The following is a 15,342-nucleotide window of genomic DNA, read 5'->3' on the forward strand; positions in this document are numbered from 1 at the left end:
TATATAGAGTCTGTAGGCGAGGGAGCCCCCTCCCCTTCCGGGATCACTGTGTCCAATCAGCCTGGTTGTAGTCCAGTTGCGCCAACATCATACGATAATTCGTATTTGAATTTTGGAGGGACACGAAATGCAGCTCTCTGATTGGTTCTTGGCTTTCAAGGAATCAGAGGAGAAGCAAATTTCTCAATATTCCGTACAGAGCCTGAGATATGACCCAAAACGTAAATGTGCTTATTGTGGCGTCCCTATATGTCCGATCTGTTTCATATTTGGTACATGGCTTCTATGTGCCACGAAGAATAAGCCTGTCAAGTTTCATGAAGTTCAGGCATTCACACTAGCAAATATTAGCCACTGGATTTTGATTGGCTGTTTGGCGTAATCCAGCCAATCGGCACTTAAGGCAATGTAGCCAAATGGGTCCAAGTTTATATAAGTATACCAAATTTCAGATTTTTAGCTCGAGCGAGATTTTGAGATATTGACGTGTCAGTTGTAGTACCCCTGTGGACGAAATTTCACAAAATTTGACCTGCTTCCAAAGAATGTTGTGGTGATTGTGCATTACAAGTTTCGTTAAGTTTGGACAATCACATCACTAGATACAGCTTGTTTGCATATACGTCACTGCTGCGATGTGCGTAATTCAGATGGAGGGCAGGAACACTATCCCCTACATTAAAGCCACGGTCTGCCAGAACGATATCTTCAGGCAACAAATTCTTTAGAAGGTCACTCTCCTCTGTAATCTGCTTGTCACTAACTCTTCTTCCCCAAGTATGAGAGATGTATTTGACATATCCTTGAGGAGCAACACCAATGAGAAATTTTACTGTGTTATGGTGTTTATAACTAGACCAGGTTTGTGCTCTAGCAAGCAAATTAGAAGGCCTTTCAATTAAAACTTCAAAACAGTCCACTATCACTGCAACCTTGCATCCAAATGCTTGCCTGAATAACACTGACATTGTCTCTTGCAGTGCCCCTCGCTCTGGCCTCTCTGTTATGAACTCCAGGCTTTCATGAAATATGTCAATTACCTTGTGCCAAATCTAGGAAACGGTGGAACAGGAAACTTTTAACCTGAAAGCCAAGTCTTGGAGTGAAAGATTAAGTCTCAACCAAAGTAAAACCAAAACGAACTGTTCAAATTTGGAGGGTGCAGACAGAGTGCTAGAGGTGATGTATGGCTCACATAGTTTAAATACTTGCATCAGAACTAAGAAATTGGGCAATCCTGTATAAAACTTTGCTCGTTTTCACATATAGTTCTCTTGAAATGAACCAAACTCGTCCTCTTAAAAGTGGACCAAAAACTGGACCAACAGAAAAGGGACTCAGTTCTCCTTGCGCTCACGTTGTCAGTTCATTGGAAAGAGGTCTCAGTTCTTTCTGGTCCACTTCAGCTGTGATGGAGCCTCAGTCCTCTTTCTGTTCACACTAGTAGAGTTACTCCGGAGCTCGGACCTTTTTCTAATTTTATTGTGTGTGGTCAAGTACTTTTGATGTAGGTTTTATTTTTACTTTGATACCGCACTGCAAGTGCGGTCCTATCGAAGCCCCTCGCTTTCATATAAACTGCAAATTGGAGGAAAACCTTGGCATTTCTGTGCGTTGTAGACAGTTGTCGTTTGATATGTTCTTCATTCCATATCTGAAGTAGTGCGGTAGTTTCATCCTCTGACCAAACTACTCCTCATCCACTAGCCTTGCGTGAGGCCGTGACTCCGTGTCATTTGTTTTTTCGAGCGTCCCAGTTCTGTCTATGGCAAGCGTAGAGGGCGAAAATACAACAGCAAAAGGCGAAGCGAACCGAGAGCGCTTTGTGTTCACAATGCACAGATTAAGCGAATCGATTTGCCCACCAAAATCAATCGAACTCAGACCACCTATCAAAGTGGTACGAGATCGGTTCAATTCAGAGGGGTCTGAGTTTGTGATTGTTCACATATGCGCAAAAAAAATGCTGACTAATCGCCCTGAGTTCGTTTGGAGGGCTGAAACGGACCAAGTGTGAAAACACCCTTAGTCTTGTCTTCATTGTTCTGAAAAGCCTCTTGGGTGAATTGTGTGTCCAATGCTTTAGTTCTGAGCTCACTCAGCTGCACTGATGCTTGATTCACAATGTCTTCCATCTTCTCAAGATCATCCATAGTCAGGTCTGTCTGGCATCCTTCATCTACATGAATATATTTGACAAAGGGGATAAGGAGGAGAGGGATAGGTTAGTTCTATAATTTACAAACATTTTTATCAAGTTGGTGGTAGGCTATATGTCAGTTGGTGGTAAATACTTTATCTAACATTGGCTACTTGGAAGCATTACATTTCATTTACCTTTGAAGTATTCTGATTCTGGGTTCTTTGCTATCTCCCCGAGGTCCAGCAATGTCGCTGCTGCGTCGGTGCGGGTTTCATCTGCTTCTCTGGACTTCAATCTTTCCTCCTGTAGACGTGCTGCCTCGGTCATTGGTTTACCTTGCTGATAACCAAGATGAACCGTAGGAGCCCACTCTGCAGAGTTTACATCTTTGACAGCACTCGGGCAGCCTAAATAAAATAAAGAGCCATGTGATAACTGAAACACTAGCGTTACAGAACAATCAGTCAGCGGTGACAGCGGATGATAAGCTACAAGTCAGGTTTAGTAACTGTGCTAGCTAGTGTGTGGTGCCAAAGATTTATAATTACGAAATTATCCGCGGTATAAGCACTGACACCACACACAAGATATGTAAAACTATCATAAACATGAGGGGGGAGGTAAGGCGTCAGGATCGCGGATCCATTGGTCTTTTGGGGTTTCATAAGGATCGACATTTCCAATAATGTTGATTTTGTCAATATAGCGTTTCTTGGTGTCTGGTAGGAGTTTGTGTTTGTATAATCCATCTTGTTTCAAAGTATTTTTAAGCATACTTAGACCAGGTAGTACAAGGAAAACATTGTGTGTTACTGCCTAGCGTCCATGGCATCACAATATGGCGGCTCCTCCCCACAATGCATTGCGCTATGATGTTGGTTGCCAAGCTCAATGGCTTGTGTGATCCTTCCTCTCCCCTCTTCATTCGTTATATGGTCTCTATATGCGATGCCTCGAATCTTTCCGTAGTACCTCATCTCCATTGCGCTTATTCTTCTTTGGAGATCTGCTGTGAGTGTCCCAAGTTTCACACGCATATAAAAAGATGGAGATGACTAGTGAGCGCATCAGTCTGACTTTAGACCCGGTACTAATGTTTTTGTCTTTCCAGATTGGTTTTAACCTTGTGAGTGCTGCGGTTGCTTGTGCAATGCAGTAAAGGACTTCCAGTTTTGACCCTTCATCTGTGACGATGGCCCCAAGATATTTAAATTTGTTGACTGTCAAGAGTGTCTGACCATTGACCTGAATGTTACTGGTAATGCCATGGGGGTTATTAGTCATTAGTTTGTTTTTTTCGGCACTGGTGTCCATGCCGTATGCCTTTGATGTCTTGTCAAGGTGTTCAACCAGGCTTGTCAGCTCTTGTTCGTTACCGGCCAGGCCGTCCATGTCATCGGTAAAACGGAGGTTTGTGATGTACTACATTCTAACATAAAATTAACTTTAGTTGTTTGCTAAAATCTGTTATGATGTACTTGCCAAACACAGCATTCTCAAACCAGCTATCCCCAAAATAAAAAAGAATGTTTTCCCACTCATCCCACCCTGTGATAACACTTGAGGGGTAATATTTACCCAACCAAGCTGGAGGCAACATGGGGATTTGAACCGAGATCCCCGTGTTGGTAGGTATTAGGCAACGGAATAGACCGCCGTGCTACATGGACGATGAATGAATAATAAACGGTTTTGAGACGAGGATATAAAGTTCCTGATTTGAAGATATTTGAAAATGTGGTTCATTGGAATGACATATTTAGTTGATATTTCTGCACAGGACATAAGTATTTTATCTTCACTGTACACCTACTGCCTGTTTTGAACCTGGGTACGATGTCCCATTTTACAACACGCTGTTGAGTACTATTAAACACCACTACGACATCCAGGATCAAAGAGCAAAAACTGACTTAGCAGGACTATGACTGTGAGTAGGCTTACAGGCTAGATCTTGCCTGAGTTTTGTTTTCCTCCTCAAGTGTTTCTCCCGACATTGAAATTTTTATTTTTCACACAAATGGGAGTTGTACCACATATAAATTATTGTTGCATACATTGATGCAGCTGAGTTGCAACCTGTTGTTGTTTCTACTTATTTCTGTTCTGTGTAAATTATGTGTATGAGCTGTCTGTTGTCAGCATATACTTTAAGTTTTGCTAATACAGATTGTCACTTGTTGTAAAGCAGTCCCTTCTCCTGTGGTTTTATTCATGACGTCATCAGCAATTAGTCAAGGTCGACTCGACCTCATCACAAAAGTCAACTTTTTAAAAAAAATCTGTCATGCAATCCCTAACACACACACACGCACACACGTTTCATCCATCATCATCCATCCTTTCCCCCACCTACCTTAGATGCTACACAAGTGATGCAGCAACATGTCTGCAGAGACTCCGCTGTGTCAGTTCAGTGTGGGTTAGAGTCATTGATGCCTATATGATGTTTCCATCTATGGTTCTGTGGAGATGCCACCATGTTTGCTTTGTTTGGGTTCACACGTTGCGTGGGTCGGTGCAGAAGCTGTGTCTGACTGGAGTTTCATTTCAGCAGTAAAACAATAGGCTGCAGTTTAAATGTGCGTGCAGTTTACTCTTTTTCATAGGAAGTGTCAGCAAAAGTGACTTATGAAACTATTTGCTGTTGTATTTTTCAGTAAAATACATATCTAAATAAGAGATCAAACTTGGTAATTAGCACCAATTTTATGTAGTTCTTCCAAAAGTTCCTCGTCCATATATCCAGTTGTGTATTGGCCCTGTGATGGCCTAGCGGCCTGTCCAGGGTGTCTCCCCGCCTGCTGCCCAATGACTGCTGGGATAGGCTCCAGCATCCCCACAACCCTGAGAGCAGGATAAGCGGTTCAGATAATGGATGGACCTCGGTCTTGTATTTTTAATACATGCTTTTAAGGTAGCCTACAATGTAAGAGTTTTAAGAAGTACACTATTTTAATGTTGTAGGTTCTTGAACTAATCCATATAGGCAAGTGCTTGGAGTGTTTAAACCCCAACGATAACAATATTGTATTTTTATTTATTTATTTTTGTTTTTTCATGTGAAAACTTACTCTGTAAAGTAACTATTCTACAGCAGTCAAAAGTATAGTATTTTTTGAAATGTAGTTGAGTGAAAGTAAATAAGTCTCACAAAATTGAAATTGCCAGTAAAGTGTGAGTACAAATGTTTTGGTGGCTGGGTGGTACATGTACTTAGCTAAATATTATTGTCCACCTCTGTATATATGAGTTGTGAGTCGTTAACATGTAGGTGTAATTAAATGAGACAAAATGTAACCTCATCATGCTTCCTCCTGCAGTCTCACCCATATGTTCTGCTGCTGTCCTTTATTATCTTGTTTTTGGCAGAACTGCTGTGATACGATGTCAGAAATACTTTAAAAACTATAAAAGTCTCTCCCCATATCGCCATATTTGGGCTCCCAGAAGGCTGATACCAGTTCACCTCTAAGCAGTTAGATGTTGTAGCTTTCACTTCCTTACTGGCGAGACGCCACCTTCTTCTCCACTGGAAGTCTACCAAAACTCCTCCAGCACTCAGTGGCTCAGGGGCACCATGTCCTTTCTTAAGCTGGAGAAGACCAGACACGCTGTGAGAGGACACTGATAACTTCTATGGCAGATGGCAACCCTTTTTGATGCTTTTTTAACTCTTTTCAATCTCTGTCTCCTGATTAATGCCCCCCTCCCCTCCCCTTTTTTCCCCTGTTCTTTTCTCTTCTCTTTCTTTTTCTTTTCATGGTTGTTATGGTTGGGTTGATTTATTAACTGATTTGCTTGCTTCATCAATGTGTTCTTTTTCTTGTTACTGCAAAAAAATTTAATAAAAACTAACCTCACTAGTGTTGACCTTGTTATCGGCTACTCAGAAGAGGTGAACTATTGCTTTTCTCCTTCTTTCATAATAGGCTTGTCTTTTGTGAACATGTAAAACAAGTATGCAGAAATAAATGAGGCAGATGTAAACAATGTGTTCTACACATATAAACAAGATCAAGCTGCAACACTGACATTTTGGAATACATACTTTCTTTTACACATCTTTGTATGAATTTGATTACTTTTGTCAGTAATCACGTGAAGGCATTCAATACATCAGGCCAACACCTTCCTGCTGTCTGACAATGAAGATTATAGAAGTATTGTGGGGAAAGTATTGTTTGGCAGAGGGTAAACATGCACAGTGGATCTCAGAGGTGATTGGTTGCTATGCTGTAAATTTTCCTCCTCTTTGGTGTCAAAGTTCAGTAATTGCAGCTTTTCACATCGTGCCGACCACCTGCCCCTCAACCCCAGCAAACGTGCAGCTAGAAAATGAATGGGGGGCGCTGGCCTGCCTAGCTAGTTGTGTCTGGTCTGTCTTCAGCCTCACAGCTGTCTGGCTGTGGACACACTATGCTTGATTGACGTCTCCCTAACTCTCATGTTGGTTTTGTTGGACTTGTTAGGTTGGGACCACTTGCACCTTCAGCATTGTTTTGAGTTGCAGCACGTGCTTCCGGTGTTTTGGGGAGGTCAGCTTAACATGTTTTAGTTAAAATATGTGTACCACAAGATGCCAGATCAGCTTCCCTTAGCTGTGAGTCGATATTAAAGGGAGAGGTCACATTTTTTGACGTAAGGTGGCTGGTGCTGAAAAGATTAGTCAATCACTTAGTCGATCAACCGAAAATTAATCACTGACACTTTTGATAATCAAACAATAGTGCAAATCACGTATAAGGTTAAAATACCACACATGCTGTTTAAAGCTTCTATAACAAAACTTTGTTTTTTTATTTTACTGTTGGATGGACAAAGTAAGGAATTTTCATCTTGGGCTCTGGTAACTTGTGATGTGTATTTGGCATTTTTGAAATTTTAAAAACCAGATGATTAATTGATTAGTTGAAAAAAATCATTAGATTAGTTGATTATGAAAATATTAGCTCACTGCAGCCCTAAAGGTGGTACAAGTTAATCACTGGTAGTGATACTGATGCATGGACATTAGATCAGACTAGTCCCAACAAGTATTAAAATAGTATACTTACAAGTATACTACTAGTATATGAAATAGCCTATAATAAGATACTTTCTACTAAAGCATACTTAATGAGGTACACTTGAAGTTTACCAGTTTTTTACAAGGGAGGGCAGTGAAAATATTGGAGCATGCTTAACTGTCAGTGTAAATGTGTTTTTCTTCATTTCTCCAGCGATGTGTTGCTGAATATATTGGTACATGAGACATTTGAATGCAGTTTCTCCCCATGTTGACACCTATTACCTGCTGACAATGGATTTCCTGCTCAAATGCTGGTCTGTTCAGGTTTTCCTCCTTGTATGCGGTGTGGAAAACATGAGCTGTGCTAGTGTGACCCGGGTTATTTTGCAGTCTAAATTACAGAGGGTCCCTAAATGCTTCATGGGCCGGCGAGTACTAGATTTAACTACGCCCTTAAACGCATCATGGGAAAACTGCGGTAGTTTTTTTCTCTCTCCCTAAGCTACTACTATTACTACTACCACTACTACTACCGGCTGCTCCCAGTAGGGGTCGCCACAGCGGATCATCTGTTTCCATCTCTTCCTGTCCTCTGCATCTTCCTCTGTCGCACCAGCCACCTGCATGTCCTCCCTCACCACGTCCATAAAACTCCTCTTTGGCCTTCCTCTTTTCCTCTTCCCTGGCAGCTCCATATTCAGCATCCTTCTCCCAGTATACCCAGCATCTCTGCTCCACACATGTCCGAGCAGTCCGGAGCTTCTGCGTGTTTGCAGTGTGGCTGCAGCTTCGTTCACCAGTAAGGTGGTGAACCTAAGAGCTCGTGCTGAACCTGTGAGTGACGGACATTGAAGCGTTTAAGTGTCGGTGTTGCCACGAAGAGAGGGAGAGACGCTCTCAGCTGCGGAGCAACACACACACACAGGAGTTATCGGCCAGAGGAGCTCGACGGCGCTCCTCTCTGTTGATGGAAACATGCTGGTGAGTTAGCAATTTAGCATTTATATTTCATGTCAAAACTTAAAATGTTTATTTCACGTTGAAGTTACGTTGTTAAAACCAGTCGGGATATGCTGTGTCGCTACATAAGGTGAGTGTTGCTGTTTTAATGGGCTAATTAGCTCATTCACGGCTTACACGAGAGCCCCACCCAATTGTACTTGGCCAATTACCCTGTTTTCCCGAGGTGTCCCGCTCGCTGCTCCACCCCCTCTGCTATTCGGGGAGGGCTGCAGACCAGTGATGGCAATTAGCACCCGCTACACACCAAATGCGGGTGGATTTGCTCAACCTACCAGCCACGGTGGCGGGTAAAGAAAAGTAGCAATGTGTGACATACTGAATCGCGAATCTGCCTTATTTTCCCCCCTATGACCCGCCCTACTCTGCCTCTGATTGGCTAGTACTTGTTGCCGTCGTTGGTTAGCCAATCAGAGGCAGAGTATAGGGACGATTGTCCTGCGAGTCTGCTAATTCACACAGACACTTTCGAGGAAGGAGGAGGGAGCCAGAAAACACAATGTGGCGTCACATCGCAGGGGTTAAGAGGTCTGCAGAGAAAACATCCCAGCAGGAGACACAAGTTAAAGAGGCGAAGACGAAACGAAAACGTTTTTTTTTTTATGAATTTATTTCTGATTTCTCCCAATTTAGTGGCCAATCGATCCCTATTTTAATTCAAACACCCACCCTTCGTACTGCGTGCGTTCGCCGACTGCATCTCTCCGGCCGGCAGTCTGGAAGGAGACCACCTCCCCACTTCCGTGACAAGGCGACTCCAGGCCGAACCGCCGCTTTTTCCGACACACACAGAGACGCATTCACGTGACGAACACAAGCCGACTCCGCCCCCCTCCCGAAGACAGCGTTGCCAATGACTGCTGCTTCATCGAGTCCGGCCATAGTCGGATCTGACGAGACCGGGGCGCGAACCCCAGTCCCCAGTGGGCAACTGCATCGACACAAAGCCGATGCTTCGACCGCTACACCACCGCGGACCCAGAAGACGTTTTTTTAATGAGAGGTGGAGAATAACTGACGACGGAGACGGAGAGTCGCATGATTGGTTAGTTTACGAGGAGACGAGCCAGACAATGTTCTGTTGGGTATGTCGTCAGCACGCTTCGGATGCCAACAAGAAAGCTAACAGTTTCATTATTGGGACTAAAAACCCAAAATTGGAAGCCATAAAAGACCATGAATCATCCAAATGCCACATCCATGTAATAAAGATAGTACAGGGAAAATCCACCCCGCAGGATACCGCTGCCATGAACACGGCCCAGTTGGAGAAGAGGAGCTTACTGTGTAGAAATGCCCACGCAACCAGAGGAGGCGCTAGTGCAGCGACCAGGACACATACCCACATCCGGCTTCTCACCCACAGACACGGCCAATTTTGTCTGTAGGGACGCCCGACCAAGCCGGAGGTAACACGGGGATTCGAACCGCCAATCCCCGTGTTGGTAGGCAATGGAATAGACCGCTACGCTACCCGAACAAGATATTTTAAGATTTGGCAAAAAACTTGACGGGGCTTTGTCCTGTAGCTCACCAAATGATTTCTCCCCAAATGCGTCCGGTCCGTTTGCCCTTCGTCTCTGTGTTCTGCCTCTATCAGACACTCAGCTCTCCCTCCTCTGTGCCACCTCGTTCATCCCTCCCCCTCTTCTCCCTGAGGATATTGGGTTGTTTTTAATGTGGGTTATATGGGACGCTCTGGGAAAGGCTTAAATATCAAATTTATGTGTAAAACGGAAACCATCAGTGCTCTTTGGAGTCGATGACCTGTCAAGGTACGGAAATCTTAAATAACCCAAGTTGTGGAAAACACAACAAAGGAATGGGTATTGTAAGTTTGTTGATTACAAACAAATGTGAAGGCTTTGCATACCAAGTGGTCAGTAGTCAGTGTGGTAAGTATTAAACACGGAGTCTTTCTTCATGTGAACACATGCAACACATGTTGATATTCTTAATATAGTCTCGGTGTTTCAAGACGTTATCCAGTCCATCACATGGCGGCTTTTTTTCTCTCCACCAGATGGTGATAGAGAGTAACTGCAGTCATTGTGTGTTTCTGAGGTTGCGTTACCACAATTTACAGGGTGTATCCTGAAAAAAATATTAACGGACAGGTTCACATTTGTTCAACCCAGACTTCATTGAAGCATTCATGGGCCTCATTTATGTTCACACAAGCTAACATTTGGCTGATTGCTTCAGTGTTGAAAAACTGAACACTTTACTGAATCTTCTGCTGGGCTTCAAAACAGTGCAGTGGGATCATTTCAGAGCATTTAAGAACCATGATATATATCTCCTTTTGATTTTTTATTGATACAGTCACACTATTAGTTATGCTATAGGTACAGCAATAACGTAGTATTGGACAACGTGCAATGGATGTTGTGTGTACGCAATTTACAGAATACAACCGTGAAAGAGGATAACAGAATTATAATGGATTTATAAAATATATGATGAGGATGCCAAGCCGAGCCCAGACGCCACCAGAACAGACCAGGACCCGAGCCACGTGACCACCATCACCATGTAGACAGAAAAATAAATAAAAAACATTGAAACAGGATAGGATGCCAAGTAGTGTCCAGGTTGAGTGGGGTACTTTCATTATCTAGGGATATAGTTAAATACAATGAAGCCCAAACCTTATATTTCTTTAAGTTTTCCCACTTCTTGGCTGCTCGGGCAGGACTCGCCACGCCAGCAAGGCCCATCTTTCAACACAGCTCCACAAAATGTAATAAGTATACTGAACAACAACAAACCAATCTATCAATATCATTACCTATGATAGATGGCAATTTAGTCAAAAGATGACGTGTAATTTTACTTTTGTTATGAATACACATCAAAATAAGATACTTCTTCACAAACATTTGACATAACTCCCTCCCATCCAGCTGCAGAGAGGTGGTCCCTCTCTCCCCTCGGGCGAGTCTTATGGCCTGTGGGTAAACGCTGTTCTTAAGCCTGTTGTTTCGGACCCGGATGCTCCGGTACTGTTTTCCAGATGGCAACAGTGACCAGTTTAAGACTCTGGAAATGGGTTATAAAGCCAACTGGGCTAAATAATCTAAAATAGGTTGGGCTAAGGAGGAATTGGAAAAGAACATTATTCAGACAACAGTATTATAAAAGAGAAACATGGCCGGCATTTATTAAACATAGTAATATCAACACAAGTGTATTTTGAATGGTCAATAAGAAAAATAATAATAAGGGTCAAGCCCCTTTGGTCTGTCTGTAATGTCTTTTCAGTGTGTGGACTCAGAGCTCTGGTCAAAAAGGGAAAATATGAAAAGATAAAAGTCTGAAACTACCCGGGTATTGTGTGTGTGTGTGTAGTGTTCATTCAAAAAATAAAGAGATCTCCAAAACGGTCTTATCTGTCTCTCCTGGTCGTCCTCAATGGAGAAGCAAGACGCCGCTGTCCACGCCCCGTGGGTCACAGGGCTTGCTGCTCCCTTCTCTTGGGGAAGGAATCCAGTATACAAAAAAACCAACCTGCATACCGCAGGGTAGAAAATAATAAGTCTCTACTATCTAAAGCACCAGATCTGGAATATTTGAATCAATCTTTCACATTCCCAAATAATAGAATTAGGAAACAAAACGAAGCTAGTGAAGGTCCTTGCAGCTAACAAGTACAAATCACAGCAGAATCATATCACATTTCACATTCATATTAAGCTATAGGATATAGGCTATCTGAAAATCCTCCGATTGGTTTTTGTAATGAAATGTTCCAGGTTCTCTTCAGTTCTAGGCCTAACAGGCCTACACATTAGAAGACAACTACTATGCTACTACAGTGCATGGATAGAAAAAGACAAACAACATGGCTAAACTAGCACATGGTTAGCGACTGTAGAAACTCACCGGAGAATCCGGGCAAAGAAAGAAAACAGGTCTCCAAGCAAGCAATCCTCTCCAGTCCAAACGGCATTAATTAACTTAAACTGGTAAACTTAAATGAGTAAGGGTAACAAAGGCATAAATGTTGCATCTCTGTTCCAGCTTCCACGAGTTGGGCTTTTGTTCATTTGTCTGCAGCTCAAGAAAGGTCTGCAGTTAATCTGGCACTCTCGTTCTGATCTGACAAAGCCTGGTAATTTTCCATTTTGACAGGCTGCTAGCGCCCTCTACATGGGACTGCTGGAACATGCAGGGACATGCATTAACTCTTTCTAGAGCAGCTAAAATCATGGGGGTTACATCAAAGGACGGAGCCCCAAACACCAGTTATCAGTGTGGGTTCTCCCACACCGACTCACACGTGTCCCCTGGCAGCTGTGTCATGGAGTCGGACTGGAGGGGCTGGACCAGCAGTGGGTCTTATGGTTGAGCTGGGAAGGAAAAAGAAAAAAAAATAATTGCCATGTGATGCCCCCTCCCCTTACTCAAATTGTCTCCCCTCTTGATTAACGGTATGACATGTAAACCATTGTTTTGAAGCACTACATAGTTTGTGAAAATGGACATGGACTTTGACATCCTGGTGAACATTTTTCCAACATGGTATCACACCTTCAAGAGTCTTGGGTCAGGGATTTAATATACAACACTGGTTACCATAGTGTCCTTAAACATAGCATTTTTATTTACAGGCCACAACATAGACATGACAACATGTTTTCTTGCAGACATGCCGTTAAGAGAGACAATTTGAATGTTTCCTTGCTGGCGATCGGAGTCATTTCTCTCCATAACCATTATCATAGCAATGAAATATGTGCATTTTACCACCCATGTAGGGAAAACAGGCATGTCTCTGGGAACATAAGATGTGTATTGTAGATCATCCACCAGCGAGTCCTAATTATCAGTCAAATTAGATCATGTTGCTAATCAGTTGATTTAATAGCCATTTTAAAAGATCTCACTTCAGGGGTCTATGGCAACACCCCGGAGAGCAACCCATCGACCAGCACCCATCCATCCACTCGTTAGGTCATGTGCCCAATCCTTTCACTCACTGGTTTCCTGGATCCGTTTGATACTCTCCATCATCTCATAATGTGTGAGGCAGAGCACCCTCTCGTCTATCATTCCAAATTCCTCTCCGGTGTTGAGCTGGTGCTTGCAAAAATGACAGGAGAAACAAGCCAGGTGGAAGTTTCTGCCACAGACGTGACGCACCCTGTCATTGAGATGAATATTACGACCACAGTGGACACAGCGGGTCCCATACTTTCTGAAAAACACAAGCGGGGGGAAATGCATATATAGCTTTTTCTTTGAAGGGAGGCATCCGTTTTAGTTATTTAGCCAAGGCTTCAGAAACCAATAAATGCTATCACAATCCACACCATGAGTCCCATGAGCTCTGAAGTAGATGGTAGGTGGAGGAAAATGAAGGGCAAGAGGTGAGGTTAAAGAAGACATCTCTCTCGAGGGAAAGTTATGTGCTACATACTGTCTGGCCAAGGCAGAGGGATGAGATATGACCCAATTCAAAACCATAACCCAGTTATTTTGTTATGGCACTCGTTTTCTTTTCTTTTTTATTTCCCCCCCCCCTTTTCTCTCAATCGTACTTGGCCAATTACCCAACTCTTCTGAGCCATCCCCGTCTCTGCTCCACCCCCTCCGCCGATCTGGTGGAGGGCTGCAGACTACCACATGCCTCCCCCGATACATGTGGCGTCACCAGCCGCTTCTTTTCACCTGACAGTGAGGAGTCTCACCAGGGGGAAGTAGCGCATGGGAGGATAACGCTATTCCCCCTCAATTCCCCCTCCCCCCGAACAGTGCCCCAGCCAACCAGAGGAGGCACTAGTGCAGCGAACCAGACACATCCCTACATCCGGCTTCCCACCCGCAGACACGGCCAATTGTGTCTGTAGGGATTTCCCAACCAGAGGTAACACAGGGATTCGAACCGCCGATCCCCATGTTGGTAGGCAATGGAATAGACCGACACGCCACCCAGACACCCCCACTCGCTCTTTTCTGTTCACCATTTTTGGACCATTTTCACCTGTGAAGGATGACCCACCTCCACAGCTTCAAAATGTTATACCAAAACTCTGTAAAGGGAGGAAATTAAATGGAGGGCTTGAGGAATCATTGAATTATTCCAAGGATTCAAATACTTAGCATTTTGATGAAATGTCCAGACAGAAATGTGATGGGATTCTGTATTTGGGCCTCATACTCATGTCCCCATCCAAAAGATGGGGACATTAGCAATGCAAATGCCTCCTTTTACACCGGTGACTCAGATGCCATCAAGTGTGTGCAGATTATTTCAAATAAATAAATAATAAAAATAAAACTATACATCTGATTTTACTATTTAACATAACCAGACAGTGGAGAATTAATGAGTGAAATCAGCTGGCGCAGTCCCATTTAAAAAAAAAATCAAATCAAATAAATTTAAAAAAAAAAACAAGGTAACAAAATGAGAAGTCACTAAGGGGAATCTTATAGCCATCATTTGTCTTTGCAATATATTATAGGATGAAAATGGTCTTAGATATTGTTAAATCCCTCTACAATATAGTTACGTCACAAAAAATACCTACCCCTTTTTGCAAAGCACATTCTTCAGTTACACAAAGAAAGGCTGTTTTTAAAGCAATGTGTAGTCCTAACAAAACAAAACATTTTCAGATACTATGTGTGTTTATGGGTAACTGTGTTAATAATGCTGTCAACTCCAGTGAGGAATGGCACTGCACGCTTCTGGTAAACATGGATCTTGGCACCAGTAGGCAGTGGACCAGGGAATATTTTAGCATACAACATAGGAGTCCAAGAAACAATATCACCTGATATTTGGTAAACTAAGGTCCCTTTCACACTTGAAAGTCCAAACCAAGGTCTGAACCAGAGTCTGGTTCTGGTGCTTTCACATCTGTTATTTTATAGTCATTAGGTTCAGGACTTTTGCTTTCATACCAGCGGACCTTGACTTGAACTTTTGGCTCGTTGTTGCCGCCAGGTGTGCTCGTTGTTGCCAGGTGCGCTCGCTGTTGCTAGGTGTTTCTGTTTGTGTCTGTTTTATCACTTCCTATGATTGATCCGAAAGTCCGAACCTTTGATTTCACATTAGACATTCATGAACCTTGGTCTGAACCGAGACTACCTCCTGAGCTTGGATCAAAGACCGAGTCTTTGATCCCTGTACCCTGGTCCAAGAGGTTTCACACCTGGC

The sequence above is a fragment of the Lampris incognitus genome, chromosome 17, assembly GCF_029633865.1.
Source record: "Lampris incognitus isolate fLamInc1 chromosome 17, fLamInc1.hap2, whole genome shotgun sequence".
In the NCBI taxonomy this organism is placed as follows: Eukaryota; Metazoa; Chordata; class Actinopteri; order Lampriformes; family Lampridae; genus Lampris; species Lampris incognitus.